At 50.4% G+C, this 15,814-nt stretch overlaps 1 pseudogene; it reads right to left on the reverse strand.

The window, feature by feature from the left end:
* Positions 1–827: 827 nt before the first annotated feature.
* LOC125642231 (serine protease 23-like) lies at positions 828–2,946 on the reverse strand (annotated as a pseudogene).
* Positions 2,947–15,814: the final 12,868 nt, after the last annotated feature.

The following is a 15,814-nucleotide window of genomic DNA, read 5'->3' on the forward strand; positions in this document are numbered from 1 at the left end:
AAAAGGAGTACTTGTGGCACCTTAGAGACTAACCAATTTATTTGAGCATTCTTCTTTTGCATTAGATCACATATTTTTAGAGCAGCTCATGGCCTCTGAGCTTCAGAGGAAGCAGGGGCTGCCTCTGTCCTATTCAGTGGCAGGACATGACCAGGCATCCAAACTAAGCTGTGGTTACACTGAGTTACCCAACAGCCTTGATGACTAAGGGATAATCACCCAAGAAGTGTTTAGGGAGGCACAGCCACTTATAGGAAAACAGAAGCAGAGTGTCAGGGAGAATCTCTCTCACAGCTGTCAGGCTGTAGGAGTGTCTCCCAGGACAAGGAGTAGAACTTCACAGGATCAAATGTACAACAGGGAATAACCCTTCTCTAACCCGATGCCACTCACCCATGGAGGAGTGGCTGTGACCCATGAGGTCCCTTCTATGTGATAGGAGAGAGCAGCTGGAAATCTACAGCAGCCTGAGCAGTTGTTGGAAGCATCAGTGTTCCTCGATTATAAGCTACTGGGAGCAGACACTGTCTTTGTTTCTCTGTAAAGTGCCATAAACATGAGTGGTGCTACGCCCAAGCCCCCTTCCCCACTGTTGTCAGGACAGGGAGTGTCTCAGGGCTCCCCCTATAGCACAGCAGCCCTGCGCCTTCATTAGCAGAGTCCCTGAACATCCAGGACAGACTCCTCGGGTGGCATAATCTCAGGAAGCAGCACCATACCGTGCAGTGAAGTTTCTGACGGTTCCTGCTCTGTAGGAACAGCACCTCTGGAAGGTTGCTAGTCCAGACAGATGAGTTCCCTTCCCATTTCATGCATGATGCAAAGGAGAAATCCGTACTCTCATTTATTTAGATATATATTAGCCTAGAGGGATCCATCACAAACATTACATTAACAGTAAGGGCCACTACCAGTAGATAAAGACTTGGGAGCCCTACTCTGGGGAAAAGATGGTGGGAGTGGAGGGGAGGTGGGTCTCAGTCCAGTTCTTAGTGAACAGGTGTTTACATCACACCATCCTACACCAATTAGAACTGGCCTCACTGATAGTGTCATCAGAGGGCAATGACTGGATGAGCCATGGAGACTGGCCTCATTCCCACCCCAGCTGAGCTCCTTGCTGTGCATAGAAGAGTCAGTCTCCAGGACTGCCATTCAGGCCCCTTTCACCAGCACACCAACAGAAATTTTCACCAGGACCCAATAGAAATTCCACGCAGCTCAGAAGCAAACACGGAGACTGCTCCTCCCAGTCTTGAGAAGTAACACATTGAAAGCAGGAGATCTCTTTTCAGTGACCAAGGGCCAGACTGCTTTTGCAGAACCAAGATGCTGGGGGACACAGATCACACTAACTTCCGCCACAGGGTCTCAAACTACCCACCAGCCCTTTTGGAAACGGGGACTGTGCATCTTCCTCTGCTCATGCAGTGGAACTAGAACCTGGCCAAGCACCATGGACTGAATGCCACGGGAACAAAGAGAGCCCAGCCTTTGTGTGCACATTGCCACAGGCTCCTCACACCCACCAGCCCCAGGGAAAGCAGAGAAAGAAGTGCACCTTTGTCCACGCTGAGCTGCATGGGAAGGAAAAGCTTGATTGTAATTGCCCTTAAGTGAATGTTGCCTGGGGCTGGAGGAGAGGGGGAAAGTTGTGACTGTGATCCTGATCCTGCCATGGGGTGCCTTTCCCCAGTTGATCCCAAGGGACTTACAGACTTCCCGAGACACAAGTAGGATGAGGCTTGGTAGTGTAGCTGCCTTGCTAGGAAACAGCACAGGCTCATCCCCATTCAGCAGTGGGTCCCTGACCCTCTTCACACGCCTGTGCAGACCCCAAGGACAGGGCAGGCTCAGTGGCAGGAAGCCCGCAAACATGGTCTCTGGGGTGGATGGTGGGTAAGGCCCCAGCTCACTCGTTCTAACAGTTGGTATAATCTCCTTTGATCCAGTAACAAATCTAAGCAAAACTTGGGGGCTGTGAAGCGAACGGCCACATTACAGCCATGCTGCTCCCCAGCCACTTGTGACCTGAGAAGATCCCAATGACCTTCCTCTCCCACTTGTGCTGCTTGGGGTCCCACATCTTGCCGTAGACCCCAGAGGCACCAGGCCTGGCATCACAGTGCTGGTAGTTGAGGTGGGCTGTCTCATCCTCCACACCACAGAACTGGTAAACCAGCTCGCCAGGCCAGTCACTGTCAAACCCAGAGAAATGGATCCTCTTCCCAGCCATGTCCTCCACTGCCAGTACCACCATCAGCATCATGTAGGGGCACGGATGGGGTCTGCACAGCCCCAGCAGGGCATAATCCCTGTGTTGATGGAATCAGAGCCCCAGATCCAGCCCTTGGGCACCTGTGTGCACTTCACCAGCGCTCAGTGCATCACCAGCTTCCCTAGTTCAGTCTCACTCCCAGTGTTCTGGGCCCGTGTTAAGAAGCCCACCTTGATTTTCGTGGCGCCCTTGATATAGTCTTTGCCATCATGGCTGCAGTGGGCAGCGGTGAGCACGTGGTGCTCAGACACCACACACCAGTGCACCCTGTGGAGATTTTGACTGCAGCAGAGAAGGGGAAGTTCAGCAGAAAACGGTGCCCGCTGAGAGAAAATCGCCCATCTGTGCCTCTGCCTCTCCATGCTGCCCACAAATGGGCCCAGCTCCACTGTGGTAAGTGTAAGGATACCTCTGGCATACACAGTCTCAGAGGACAGGTGGTCCTGGAAATCCTGGGGGACCAGGCTCACCTCTCGCTGGCCACACGCCTCATCGCAGTGCATTGTCAGCTCCAGGACTGGCTGAGCCGGAACTGCGGCTTGGGTAGCAGCAGTGTGGACTAAGGAATGAGAGCAGGGATCGGGTCACCTGAGGCAGTGCTGGGAAGAAGGGCTGGCAAGAAAAATAGGGCAGCAACCACCTGCAGGCAAATCATTGTGCAGAACCTGCAAAGGCACGACAAGGAGAAAATTAATCCATATGACAGACTCCTCCCAGTGGGGCCCAAAGGGCTGGCCCCCAATGCCAGGAGCTTGCCACATACATGCAGTAGAATCATAGAATATCAGGGTTGGAAGGGACCTCAGGAGGTCATCTAGTCCAACCCCCTGCTCAAAAGCAGGACCCATACCCAATTAAATCATCCCAGCCAGGGCTTTCTCAAGCCTGACCTTAAAAACTTCTAAGGAAGGAGATGTTTCAGAGTAACAGCCGTGTTAGTCTGTATTCGCAAAAAGAAAAGGAGTACTTGTGGCACCTTAGAGACTAACCAATTTATTTGAGCATGAGCTTTCGTGAGCTACAGCTCACTTCATCGGATGCATACCGTGGAAACTGCAGCAGACTTTATATACACACAGAGAATATGAAACAATACCTCCTCCCACCCAGTTTGGATGAGCTATTACCAGCAGGAGAGTGTGTTTGTGTGTGTATGGGGGTGGGGGGGGTGTGAGAAAACCTGGATTTGTGCTGGAAATGGCCCACCTTGATTATCATGCACATTGTAGGGAGAATGGGCACTTTGGATGAGCTATTACCAGCAGGATAGTGAGTTTGTGTGTGTGGTTTTTGGGAGGGGTTGAGAGAACCTGGATTTGTGCAGGAAATGGCCCAACTTGATTATCATTGTGTAAAGAGTTGTCACTTTGGATGGGCTATCACCAGCAGGAGAGTGAATTTGTGTGGGGGGGTGGAGGGTGAGAAAACCTGGATTTGTGCTGGAAATGGCCCAACCTGATGATCACTTTAGATAAGCTATTACCAGCAGGACAGTGGGGTGGGAGGAGGTATTGTTTCATATTCTCTGTGTGTATATAAAGTCTGCTGCAGTTTCCACGGTATGCATCCGATGAAGTGAGCTGTAGCTCACGAAAGCTCATGCTCAAATAAATTGGTTAGTCTCTAAGGTGCCACAAGTACTCCTTTTCTTTTTAAGGAAGGAGATTCCACCACCTCCCTAGGCAACGCATTCCACTGTTTCACCACCCTCCTAGTGAAAAAGTTTTTCCTAATATCCAACCTAAACCTCCCCCACTGCAACTTGAGACCATTACTCCTTGTCCTGTCCTCTTCCACCACTGAGAATAGTCTAGAACCATCCTCTCTGGAACCACCTCTCAGGTAGTTGAAAGCAGCTATCAAATCCCCCCTCATTCTTCTCTTCTGCAGACTAAACAATCCCAGTTCCCTCAGCCTCTCCTCATAAATCATGTGTTCCAGACCCCTAATCATTTTTGTTGCCCTTCGCTGGACTCTTTCCAATTTATCCACATCCTTCTTGTGGTGTGGGGCCCAAAACTGGACACAGTACTCCAGATGAGGCCTCACCAATGTCGAATAGAGGGGGACGATCACGTCCCTCGATCTGCTCGCTATGCCCCTACTTATACATCCCAAAATGCCATTGGCCTTCTTGGCAACAAGGGCACACTGCTGACTCATATCCAGCTTCTCGTCCACTGTCACCCCTAGGTCCTTTTCCGCAGAACTGCTGCCTAGCCATTCGGTCCCTAGTCTGTAGCTGTGCATTGGGTTCTTCCGTCCTAAGTGCAGGACCCTGCACTTATCCTTATTGAACCTCATCAGATTTCTTTTGGCCCAATCCTCCAATTTGTCTAGGTCCCTCTGTATCCTATCCCTACCCTCCAGCGTATCTACCACTCCTCCCAGTTTAGTATCATCCGCAAATTTGCTGAGAGTGCAATCCACACCATCCTCCAGATCATTTATGAAGATATTGAACAAAGAACAGTATGTGGGGCGGGTCAGAACCTGCCTGGTGCTTAGTGACTATCAACCCAATCAAGCCTTTGCCTTTAGCAGCCTGAGCTCCCAGTTCTCCACTGCCAGCAGGCCCTGCAGCACAGACCGTTGCAGATGTGTATAGGCCACAGGCAGATGAGGTTTCCTCGTTCACTTCAATAGCTCTAGCTGCCTGTTGGATGATTTTCTGCATTCCAGGATTTGCACCTCCAAGGACAGCTGACAGCAACTCCTCACATTCCAACAGGGAACTGCCACCTTCCCAGAGGACACGGAATTTACTCCTCCCACCTATTTTCAGTGGATTAACCATATAACTGCTCTACCCAGGAATAAGCCACTGGGGCTACCAGCAGGGGCAGTAATCAATACAATTGTCTCCCCTAGGAGGCTGATTCTGTAACTTCAAAACAAATTTGCACAGGCAGTCTAAATACACACAGCGTTTCACAGCTTTCCTGCTCTAAATATACACAGAGAGAAGGGAATCCCCTCCACAGACACCTGCAGGAGGAGTGTCCCTCAGCCAACAGCTCCTGTGTTAAGGAAGCTGCTTAAACCCAACCCCAACAGGGCCACCTGGAAAGCCCCTGTACCCACAGCCAGGTCTTGTCAGAATATTTTCTTCTGTTAAAAAAATGTGGAAGTTAATTTTGTATAAAAATTAGAGGAGAGCACTGGCTGGAGCCAGGCAGAGCAGCAGGCACTGTGCAGGCTTTCTGCACACCAAGGGCTTCAATTCTGACCTGCAGCCCCCACAGCTATGCCAGCCTTGGGTTTCCCACACTCACACAGCTCTAGTAATGCACCTCAGCCTTGAGCCTACTGTTCCTGTCACTGTGCAAATGCATCTCAGCTTGACCCGCCAGCCAGTACTTCTAGGTCTGAACATTTTCTGGTTGCCAACCATATCAAACCACTTTGTGGGCTGTGCAAAAAAGTAGTTGAAAGGCAGTCAAAAGTCCATTTTATTTATTTATTGTTACCCTAGAAGGCCCTGCTATGAACAAACCCAGGCTCAAGTTGTGAGCAAAATGTTCCATGGCTGCAGCCTGTTTGAGACTCTCCAGGATACGAGTGAACCTTCCTCACTTGGCTTGGTGTTTACTGGCAGCTTCTGTGTGATCAAGAAAGTTAAAGAAATTGGAAAATTTCTTTAATTCTGGAGGGACCATGCACCAGGGGCATTCCAGAGGCTCCATCTGCCACACTCTTGTTGCCCCAGCCTACCCAACTGGCATCATAGCTGGAGGGAGGGATTAGAGAGAAAACCACAAACACACTTATTTGTTAGTCTCTAAGGTGCCACAAGTACACCTTTTCTTTTTGCAGATACAGACTAATATGGCTACTACTCTGAAACTTACGGAACAGATTCCCTTTCAGCAATTTCTCTGAAAGCTGAAACTGCCACCTGGTGGCAGAACAGGAAGAGCCCTTGGGGAGATGGGGCCTCTGATGGTACATGCTAGACACACTAGCGTTCCATACAAGGCTCTCTGCTCTCCAGGGCTGGTACTTGGCCATAGACACTTCTCTTCAAGGGCTTTGTTCAAACTCTCTCACTGCCCATTGTGTTGGAGTCCTTAATGCTGCATTTGCCACTTTCCTCTTATCCGGCTCCCGCCACCACCACACACCATCTTACTTAAGAGGGACGCACACACCTACCCTAGTAATCTGATAACCATGCTTCTCCTTACCCAGCAACAGGTAACCCTCCCAGGCGCTTTCCTCCCCCCATAAGTCAGGCCTCTTCCAAACTCAGGAGACCCAGCTCTCACACACATGCATACACAGGTCCTTAGGCAACCTGGCAAGGCTCTAGTAAAAAGGAATGAGAGGGGCACACCCAGGAAACAAAAGCATCTCTCTCATGCCTGCAACATGCTTGGGCTCAGGCAAGCAACAGAACGAAAGGGGAAGGCGCCTTATAATGACTCCATTATTCATTTCCCCTTTTTGATGTTTTGAGCTGCACATTGAAGTTAATATGGCCCTTGTGAAGAACAGACACTGCCCTAGGGGCCTGCTAAGAAGGGGCAGGTGTCATCCCTGACAGCTCCTCAAGCCCAGAATAGAGCTAAAAGGGGATAAGAAAGAGCAGAGTTCAGGCTGCCTTTCACATCCCTTCCACAGCACAGCAAACTGCAGAGCAATGGGACTTCCTCTTAGGTTTCAAACCTGGAGAAAGCTGTCAAGATGAAGACATGTAACTGTCAGGTGTTACCACTAAGGAAGCATGAAGGGAAGTATTGTCTAGTGGCTAAAGCACAGGACTGAGAATCGGAAGATGTGGGGTAAAATTCCCCCTGACACAGACTCACTGGGTGACCTCAGGCAAGAAATTTCCACTCTATCTCCCTGCCGCTTCCCAGCTTGCAGAAGAGGAATCATGACACTTGCCTACCGGGGGACTGTGAAGGGTTCTGAGATCTAGTGTTTTCCATCTCAGGGTACAGGCAAAGCACCACAAAACAGACAGTCAAAATCAAGTTCTGAAGCCCATTTTAGCTGGAAAGATAAATCCCCCAAAATAGATGAATGTACATGTAATTTGTCATACGGTATCAGTCTCATGCAGTAATTAATGCTTCTTAGACTGGTACAAGAATAACCACAACACAGAATGCAAGTTATAATCAGCTTTCTCCAAAATCTAAGAGAGGTTCTGTCCAAACAGACAAGCCACCATCTGGATCCATCATTTGAGAAGCAAAATTCAAAGCAGATCAAGCTTCTAGTCTCTAACCTACACTTGGCAGTAAATAAAAGGGGCTTACAGTTATAACAGCAATTCTCCCAGCATGCTCTGAGGTAAGGGTTTGTTGGATAGTCACAGTGCTAAGTATTTTACAGCATAAGCTCCTCAGGGCAGGAACTGTGTGTTGATTTGTCTGGAAAGCCTCTTGCACATTCTTGGTGCTATCCAGGTAAACATTATATCCCCATCTGGTTAATGGAGACAAAGAGAAGGGGAAGGGATTGGAGGGGTCTCATGTTCTGTGTATATAAATCTCCCCACTGTATTTTCCACCAAATGCATCCGATGAAATGAGCTGTAGCTCACGAAAGCTTATGCTCTAATAAATTTGTTAGTCTCTAAGGTGCCACAAGTCCTCCTTTTCTTTCAGCAAAGACTGTTACTGTAGCAAAAGGCCATACAGCCAGTCAGCAGCAGAGCCAGAAGAATTACTTCTTTAGTGCTTGTCTTGATTGCAACATTCCTACTAATACATCCCAGAATGATATTTGCTTTTCATGCAACAGTATAGGGTTGACTCATTTACTTTGTGATCCACTATAAACACCCATAGCCTTTTCTGCAATACTCCTCCCCAGGGAATCCCCATTTTGTATTTGGGCAATTGATTATTCCTTCCTAAGTGCAGTACTTTCATAGAATCATAGAATATCAGGGTTGGAAGGGACCTCAGGAGGTCATCTAGTCCAACCCCCTGCTCAAAGCAGGACCAATCCCCAATTTTTGCCCCAGATCCCTAAATGGCCCCCTCAAGGACTGAACTCACAACCCTGGGTTTAGCAGGCCAACGCTCAAACCACCGAGCTATCCCTCACTTTGCATTTGTCCTTATTAAATTTCATCTTATTTAATTCAGAAATTTCTCTAGTTTGTCAAAACCATTTTGAATTCTAATCCTGTCCTCCAAAGCAGTTACAACCTTTCCCAGCTTGGTATCATCTGCAAACTTGACAGAGGTACTCTCTGGGCCAGGGATGGGCAAACTATGGCCCGTGAGCCGTTCTAAGCTGGCCAGCCAGCTCCTACTGGGGAGCAGGGTCTGGGACTTGCCCTGCTCCGGTACTGCACCACCACACCCGCTCTAGTGCTCCAGTCGGGGCACTGGGTCAGGGCCGCACCACGCAGCTCCCGGAAGCAGCTGAATGGCCCCACTCCAGCTCCTACGCACTCCAATGAGAGCTACAGGGGCGGTGCCTGGGGATGGGGCAGTGTGCAGAGCCGCCTGGCTGCGCCCTCACGTAGGTGCTGGAGAAGGGACATATCACTGATTCTGGGAGCCACTTGAGGTAAGCGCTGCTTGGAGCCTACACCCCTGAGCCTCTCCTCACACCCCAGCCCCCTGCCCTGATCCCCCTCCTGCTCTCCAAACCCCTCGATCCCAGTCCAGGGCACCTGCCTGCACCCCAAATTCCTCATTGCCAGCCCCACTCCAGAGCCTGCACCCCCAACCAGAGCCCTCACCCCCTCCTGCACGCCAACCCCAATTTTGTGAGCATTCATAAGAACGGCCAGACTGGGTCATGGTCCATCCAGCCCCGTGTCCTGTCTACCAACAGTGGCCAGTGCCTGGTGCCCCAGAGGGAGTGAACGGAACAGGTCATCATCAAGTGATCCATTCCCAGCTTCTGGAAAACAGAGGCTAGGGACAACATCCCTGCCCATCCTGGCTAATAGTCATTGATGGACCCATTCTCCATGAATTTATCTAGTTCATTTTTGAACCCTGTTATGGTCTTGATCTTCACAACATCCTCCGGGATGGAGTTCCACAGGTTGACTGTGAGTTGTGTGAAGAAATATTTCCTTTTGTTTTAAATCTGCTGCCCATTAATTTCATTTGGTGACCCCTAGTTCTTGTGTTATGAAAAGTAGTAAACACTTCCTTATCTACTTTCTCCACACCAGTCATGATTTTATAGACCTCAATCCTATCTCCCCTTAGCCGTCTCTTTTCCAAGCTGAAAAGTCCCAGTTTTATTAATCTCTCTTCATATGGGCCACTAGACAATCTCTATTCCCAGATGTGGCCCTCAGGCCAAAAAGTTTGCCCACGCCAGCTCTGGGCAATTATCCAAATAATTTATGAAGGTATTTAATAGAAATGGACAAAGGACACTTAACAGTTGCTTGAGCTATAGGGTCAGAGTAGCTTGGGCAAGACAGGCCTGTGATCACCACTCTCCACAGCTCACAGCCCACTCCTATGACTGCTTAGATTTCTGCCTGTCTTTTGCATGAGTATCCAGCTGTTCAACGAAAAGCCCAGCAGTCCTGGGGTTTACTAAGTCTTGCTGCTATGGAGCGTCCAGCAAATCACAATACCCTCTCTCTCCCCCGAGTGGGGCTGGCGGTTCTCTGAAGGTACCTGGGCCCAGGCCGCCATTTTACTTACATAACCATCACCTTGCATTGCCAGTGGAGCAGGCAGCCACCGTTGTGTCCGGTAGGGCTCCTGCCCACCCTGCAGGGGCTGGCATGGCTTTGTCAGTGTCTTTTCCAGGGCTAGAGATTCGCACTAAATGCAGAGTGGCAGGCCAGGCTGCTTTCCCATTGAACACGGCCCTGCTGTCTGCTCCTATCTCTGGAGAGTACAGAGAGCAGCTGCTCTCCTGTCAGTAAGGAAGATCATGATCTGCCATGGTTACAAAGCATTCGCTTCTATGTCTTGGGGAGATGGGATTGCCCAGCTCCCTCAATCCCCAGGCTCCTGCTGTGACTCACCCTGCTGCTTCTGCCTTAATGTGGAGAAGAGGAAGCAGGTGAAGTTCATCCTGGGAGGCAGTGACCATGAGATGGTCGAATTCAGGATCATGACACAGGGAAGAAAGGAGGAGAGCAGCAGAATATGGACCTTGGACTTCAGAAAAGCAGACTGACTCCCTCCAGGAACTGATGGGCAGGATCCCCTGGGAGAATAACATGAGGAGGAAAGGAGTCCAGGAGAGCTGGCTGTATTTTAAAGAATCCTTATTGGGGTTACAGGGACAAATCATCCCGATGTGTCGAAAGAATAGTAAATATGGCAGGCGACCAACTTGGCTTAACAGTGAAATCCTTGCTGATCTTCAACACAAAAAAGCAGCTTACAAGAAGTGGAAGATTGGACAAATGACCAGGGAAGAGTGTAAAAATATTGCTCGGGCATGCAGGAGTGAAATCAGGAAGGCCAAATCACACCTGGAGTTGCAGCTAGCAAGAGATGTTAAGAGTAACAAGAAGGGTTTCTTCAGGTATGTTAGCAACAAGAAGAAAGTCAAGGAAAGTGTGGGCCCCTTACTGAATGAGGGAGGCAACCTAGTGACAGAGGACGTGGAAAAAGCTAATGTACTCAATGCTTTTTTTGCCTCTGTCTTCACGAACAAGGTCAGCTCCCAGACTACTGCACTGGGCAGCACAGCCTGGGGAGGAGGTGACCAGCCCTCTGTGGAGAAAGAAGTGGTTCGGGACTATGTAGAAAAGCTGGACGAGCACTAGCCCATGGGGCCAGATGCGCTGCATCCGAGAGTGCTAAAGGAGTTGACGGATGGGATTGCAGAGCCATTGGCCATTATCTTTGAAAACTCATGGCGATCGGGGGAGGTCCCGGATGACTGGAAAAAGGCTAATGTAGTGCCCATCTTTAAAAAAGGGAAGAAGGAGGATCCTGGGAACTACAGGCCAGCCTCACCTCAGTCCCTGGAAAAATCATGGAGCAGGTCCTCAAGGAATCAATTCTGAAGCACTTCGAGGAGAGGAAAGTGATCAGGAACAGTCAGCATGGATTCACCAAGGGCAAGTCATGCCTGACTAATCTAATTGCCTTCTATGATGAGATAACTGGCTCTGTGGATGAGGGGAAAGCAGTGGATGTGTTGTTCCTTGACTTTAGCAAAGCTTTTGACACGGTCTCCCACAGTATTCTTGCCAGCAAGTTAAAGAAATATGGGCTGGATGAATGGACCATAAGGTGGGTAGAAAGCTGGCTAGATTGTCAGGCTCAGTGGGTAGTGATCAATGGCTCCATGTCTAGTTGGCAGTCGGTATCAAGTGGAGTGCCCCAAGGGTCGGTCCTCAGGCTGGTTTTGTTCAATATCTTCATTCACGATCTGGAGGATGGTGTGGATTGCACCCTCAGCAAATTTGCAGATGACACTAAACTGGGAGGAGAGGTAAATACGCTGGAGGGTAGGGATAGGATACAGAGGGCCCTAGACAAATTAGAGGATTGGGCCAAAAGAAATCTGATGAGGTTCAACAAGGACAAGTGCAGAGTCCTGCACTTAGGATGGAAGAATCCAATGCACAGCTACAGACCAGGGACCGAATGGCTTGGCAGCAGTTCTGCAGAAAAGGACCTAGGGGTGACAGTGGACGAGAAGCTGGATATGAGTCAGCAGTGTGCCCTTGTTGCCAAGAAGGCCAATGGCATTTTGGGATGTATAAGTAGGGGCATTGCCAGCAGATCAAGGGACGTGATCGTTCCCCCCGGTCGACATTGGCGAGGCCTCATCTGGAGTACTGTGTCCAGTTTTGGGCCCCACACTACAAGAAGGATGTGGAAAAATTGGAAAGCATCCAGCGGAGGGCAACAAAAATGATTAGGGGACTGGAACACATGATTTATGAGGAGAGGCTGAGGGAACAGGGATTGTATAGTCTGCAGAAGAGAAGAATGAGGGGGGATTTGATAGCTGCTTTCAACTACCTGAAAGGGGGTTCCAAAAAGGCTGGATCTAGACTGTTCTCAGTGGTAGCAGATGATAGAACGAGGAGTAATGGTCTCAAGTTGCAGTGGGGGAGATTTAGGTTGGATATTAGGAAAAACTTTTTCACTAGGAGGGTGGTGAAACACTGGAATGCGTTACCTAGGGAGGTGGTGGAATCTCCTTCCTTAGAAGTTTTTAAGGTCAGGCTTGACAAAGCCCTGGCTGGGATGATTTAGTTGGGGATCGGTCCTGCTTTGAGCAGGGGGTTGGACTAGATGACCTCCTGAGGTCCCTTCCAAGCCTGATATTCTATGACTCTCTGATTCATTGGGTCAGGAGAACAGGCTGGTTGCTGCCATGTCAAGGATCAACGTTCATCCCTGCCACACTGCCCCAGGGGAACCTGCAAACTCTAGGAAACAGCTAGCGCCTGCGCACCCTGCCCTGGCAGCCTCAGGACTGTACCTGCCTCTGCTCCAAGACCATCCCAGGACTAGGCATTCTCCTTTCTGGGGAAGGCTGAAGCAGAGGGACACCCCTCACTCCCACACACAGGAGAAATCTGGGAGTTCAAGCTGCACCTTGGCTTCTGTCCCTGAGAGTTCCTATAGGTTTAGCAACAGTGGGAGCTTGAATGCAGACATGTCGCTGACTGCCACCAGCGTCTTCAGCCCAGTGTTGTCTAGCACAGCACCAGCAGGGATGATCAGAGAGAAGAGGTGCTTGTAAGGAAGGCACCAACAGAACATTCCAGCCACAGCCTGTCCACTCCCTCCAGCCCCTTCTGTACCAAGCTGAGTAAAGCATGGTCAATTCCAGTTCTTCGAATTGACACTGTTATCCAGCAGGTGTCAACTGCCTGATTCCAGAGCTGTAAAGGTGAGCAATCAGTTCTCCATCTGATAGCAAAAATCACTAAGAGAAAACTTTTTTTAAACCAGTCTCCCCCTTGCTGCTCTGACCTCAGGGGCTGTTTGGAGAGAGGCCCCAGCACCAACTCAAACCTGTCCTTGCACAGAAGGCTGAAATAGTTTTAGGCACTCAATAATTCTGTTATTTTTCACATTTACACTTCCTGGTTGCAACCAGGACAGGAAGCAGAAATACTGCAAAACAGAATTCTCTGCACTGTGCTACAAGGCCAGAACACTGCCATGTTTTGGGGGCCAAAAGGGGACAGATGCAAGACTTTCCTCCTTGCAACAGCTGAGTTAGAAGCTGGTAGCCCTCAAACAAGCTCTGTTCCTGCCACTGAGTATCCTGAGTCGCTGGGCAAATATAAATGTGTTTGTTCTGCATTGGGATAAGAAACTTTGTTTGTTGGACAGGACCAGCCCCCGTGTCTGACTGCGCCTTACCTGTTTTGAGGGTCACAAGCACCTGCCTAAAGACATAACTGCTTTCTTAACCAAGCCTATGTCACCGTCAGCTGAGCACTTCCCGCAGTTCACACTCCATGGCAGATACTAACCACGCCAATTCCCCTACAGACCAGAGTTCAGCTTTACTGCCTACGCACGCAGACCCAAAGGCGCTCTGGTCTCTCTGGGGATATGGCCTGGCCAGGGTACATGCTAATAGTGAACGCGTTACAGATCAGAGTGGAGCAGAGTCCCAAACACATCCAGTGAGTTGCACTGAAGCTACCAGAACTCTCCCTCCAGAGACAGGGAGTGAGACCCTGCCAAGGCTGGGCCGACCAGGGGTCGGTCCTGGGGCCGGTTTTGTTCAATATCTTCGTAAATGATCTGGAGGATGGTGTGGATTGCACTCTCAGCAAATTTGCGGATGATACTAAACTGGGAGGAGTGGTAAATACGCTGGAGGGCAGGGATAGGATACAGAGGGACCTAGACAAATTGGAGGATTGGGCCAAAAGAAATCTGATGAGGTTCAATAAGGACAAGTGCAGGGTCCTGCACTTAGGACGGAAGAACCCAAAGCACCGCTACAGACTAGGGACCGAATGGCTAGGCAGCAGTTCTGCGGAAAAGGACCTAGGGGTGACAGTGGACGAGAAGCTGGATATGAGTCAGCAGTGTGCCCTTGTTGCCAAGAAGGCCAATGGCATTTTGGGATGTATAAGTAGAGGCATTGCCAGCAGATCGAGGGACGTGATCGCCCCCCTCTATTCGACATTGGTGAGGCCTCATCTGGAGTACTGTGTCCAGTTTTGGGCCCCACACTACAAGAAGGATGTGGATAAATTGGAGAGAGTCCAGCGAAGGGCAACAAAAATGATTAGGGGTCTAGAACACATGATTTATGAGGAGAGGCTGAGGGAACTGGGATTGTTTAGTCTGCGGAAGAGAAGAATGAGGGGGGATTTGATAGCTGCTTTCAACTACCTGAAAGGGGGTTCCAAAGAGGATGGGTCTGGACTGTTCTCAGTGGTAGCAGATGACAGAACGAGGAGTAATGGTCTCAAGTTGCAGTGGGAGAGGTTTAGGTTGGATATTAGGAAAAACTTTTTCACTAGGAGGGTGGTGAAGCACTGGAATGGGTTACCTAGGGAGGTGGTGGAATCTCCTTCCGTAGACGTTTTTAAGGTCCGGCTTGACAAAGCCCTGGCTGGGATGATTTAATTGGGGGTTGGTCCTGCTTTGAGCAGGGGGTGGGACTGGATGACCTCCTGAGGTCCCTTCTAACCCTGATAGTCTGTGATTCTAAGCCAAGCTACTCAAACCGGGGGCAGCCGGGGGCACGCTGGCAGAGTTGTGACGGCACACACTATGCGGAGCCCGGAGGCCCAAGACTCAGTCGCCAAAGGCTGGGCAGGCTCAGAGCCTGTGCTGTCAGAAGACGGGAAGCTCCACCACCACCCCAGGGCAAGAAACCCCGCACGCAGGGATTTAAGTGGGAATCCTGCTGTCAGGGGCAGCTGACCCTTTGAAGGATTTGGGCCCAGCCCCACCTGTGCCCTGTCATCCAGTCCCGCTGATGGGTTTGGGCCTGTAGGGGAGTCAAGTGACCAAGCACCACACTGGGAGGCTGGGGACAGGGATGAAGAGGCCCAGCGCTAGGTCTGTCCAGAGGAGCTGAATCTGCCATGGGCCAGGCAGGGCTCCCCGGCACAGAGGGCTCTGAGGGGCTGAGGCTTGAAGCCCCATCACAGGGACCCAGAGGGACCCAAGGACAGGGCTCTCCACACCAGCCTGATGGCACAGCCTACCGAGAGCAGAAGGCAGACGAGGAAATGCCAGGCAGCAGAAGCTGGAGCCTTTGGGGACAGACTTGCTGAGCCCAGCAGGGGAGAAGGGAAAAGGCCATTTCAGAGGTCAACTGAACTTCATTTTAATAAACGACTTGCACAAGAGATGGGAGCAGTTTGAAAACCCAGGCGGCAGCAGCAGGGCCCCACCTTGGTTCCTGTCAGACACTCTTATACCTGCCAGCAGGAGCCCCCAGGGCACTGCATGACCCGTCCCAGTCCCCTCAGGAGCCAGGCCCTCGGGTTCCTACACATTCCCCCACCCTCTGAAGGAAGGAGTCTGGGCTGCTGGCTTCTCTCCATGGGAGGGAAGGGAGACATTGAATACACAATATGTAGCCTCCGCTGCCCTTGACAAGGACTTTGGAGTCAGCACCAGCCCTCTCAGAGCA

The sequence above is a fragment of the Caretta caretta genome, chromosome 9 (genome assembly GCF_965140235.1).
Source record: "Caretta caretta isolate rCarCar2 chromosome 9, rCarCar1.hap1, whole genome shotgun sequence".
Lineage (NCBI taxonomy): Eukaryota > Metazoa > Chordata > Testudines > Cheloniidae > Caretta > Caretta caretta.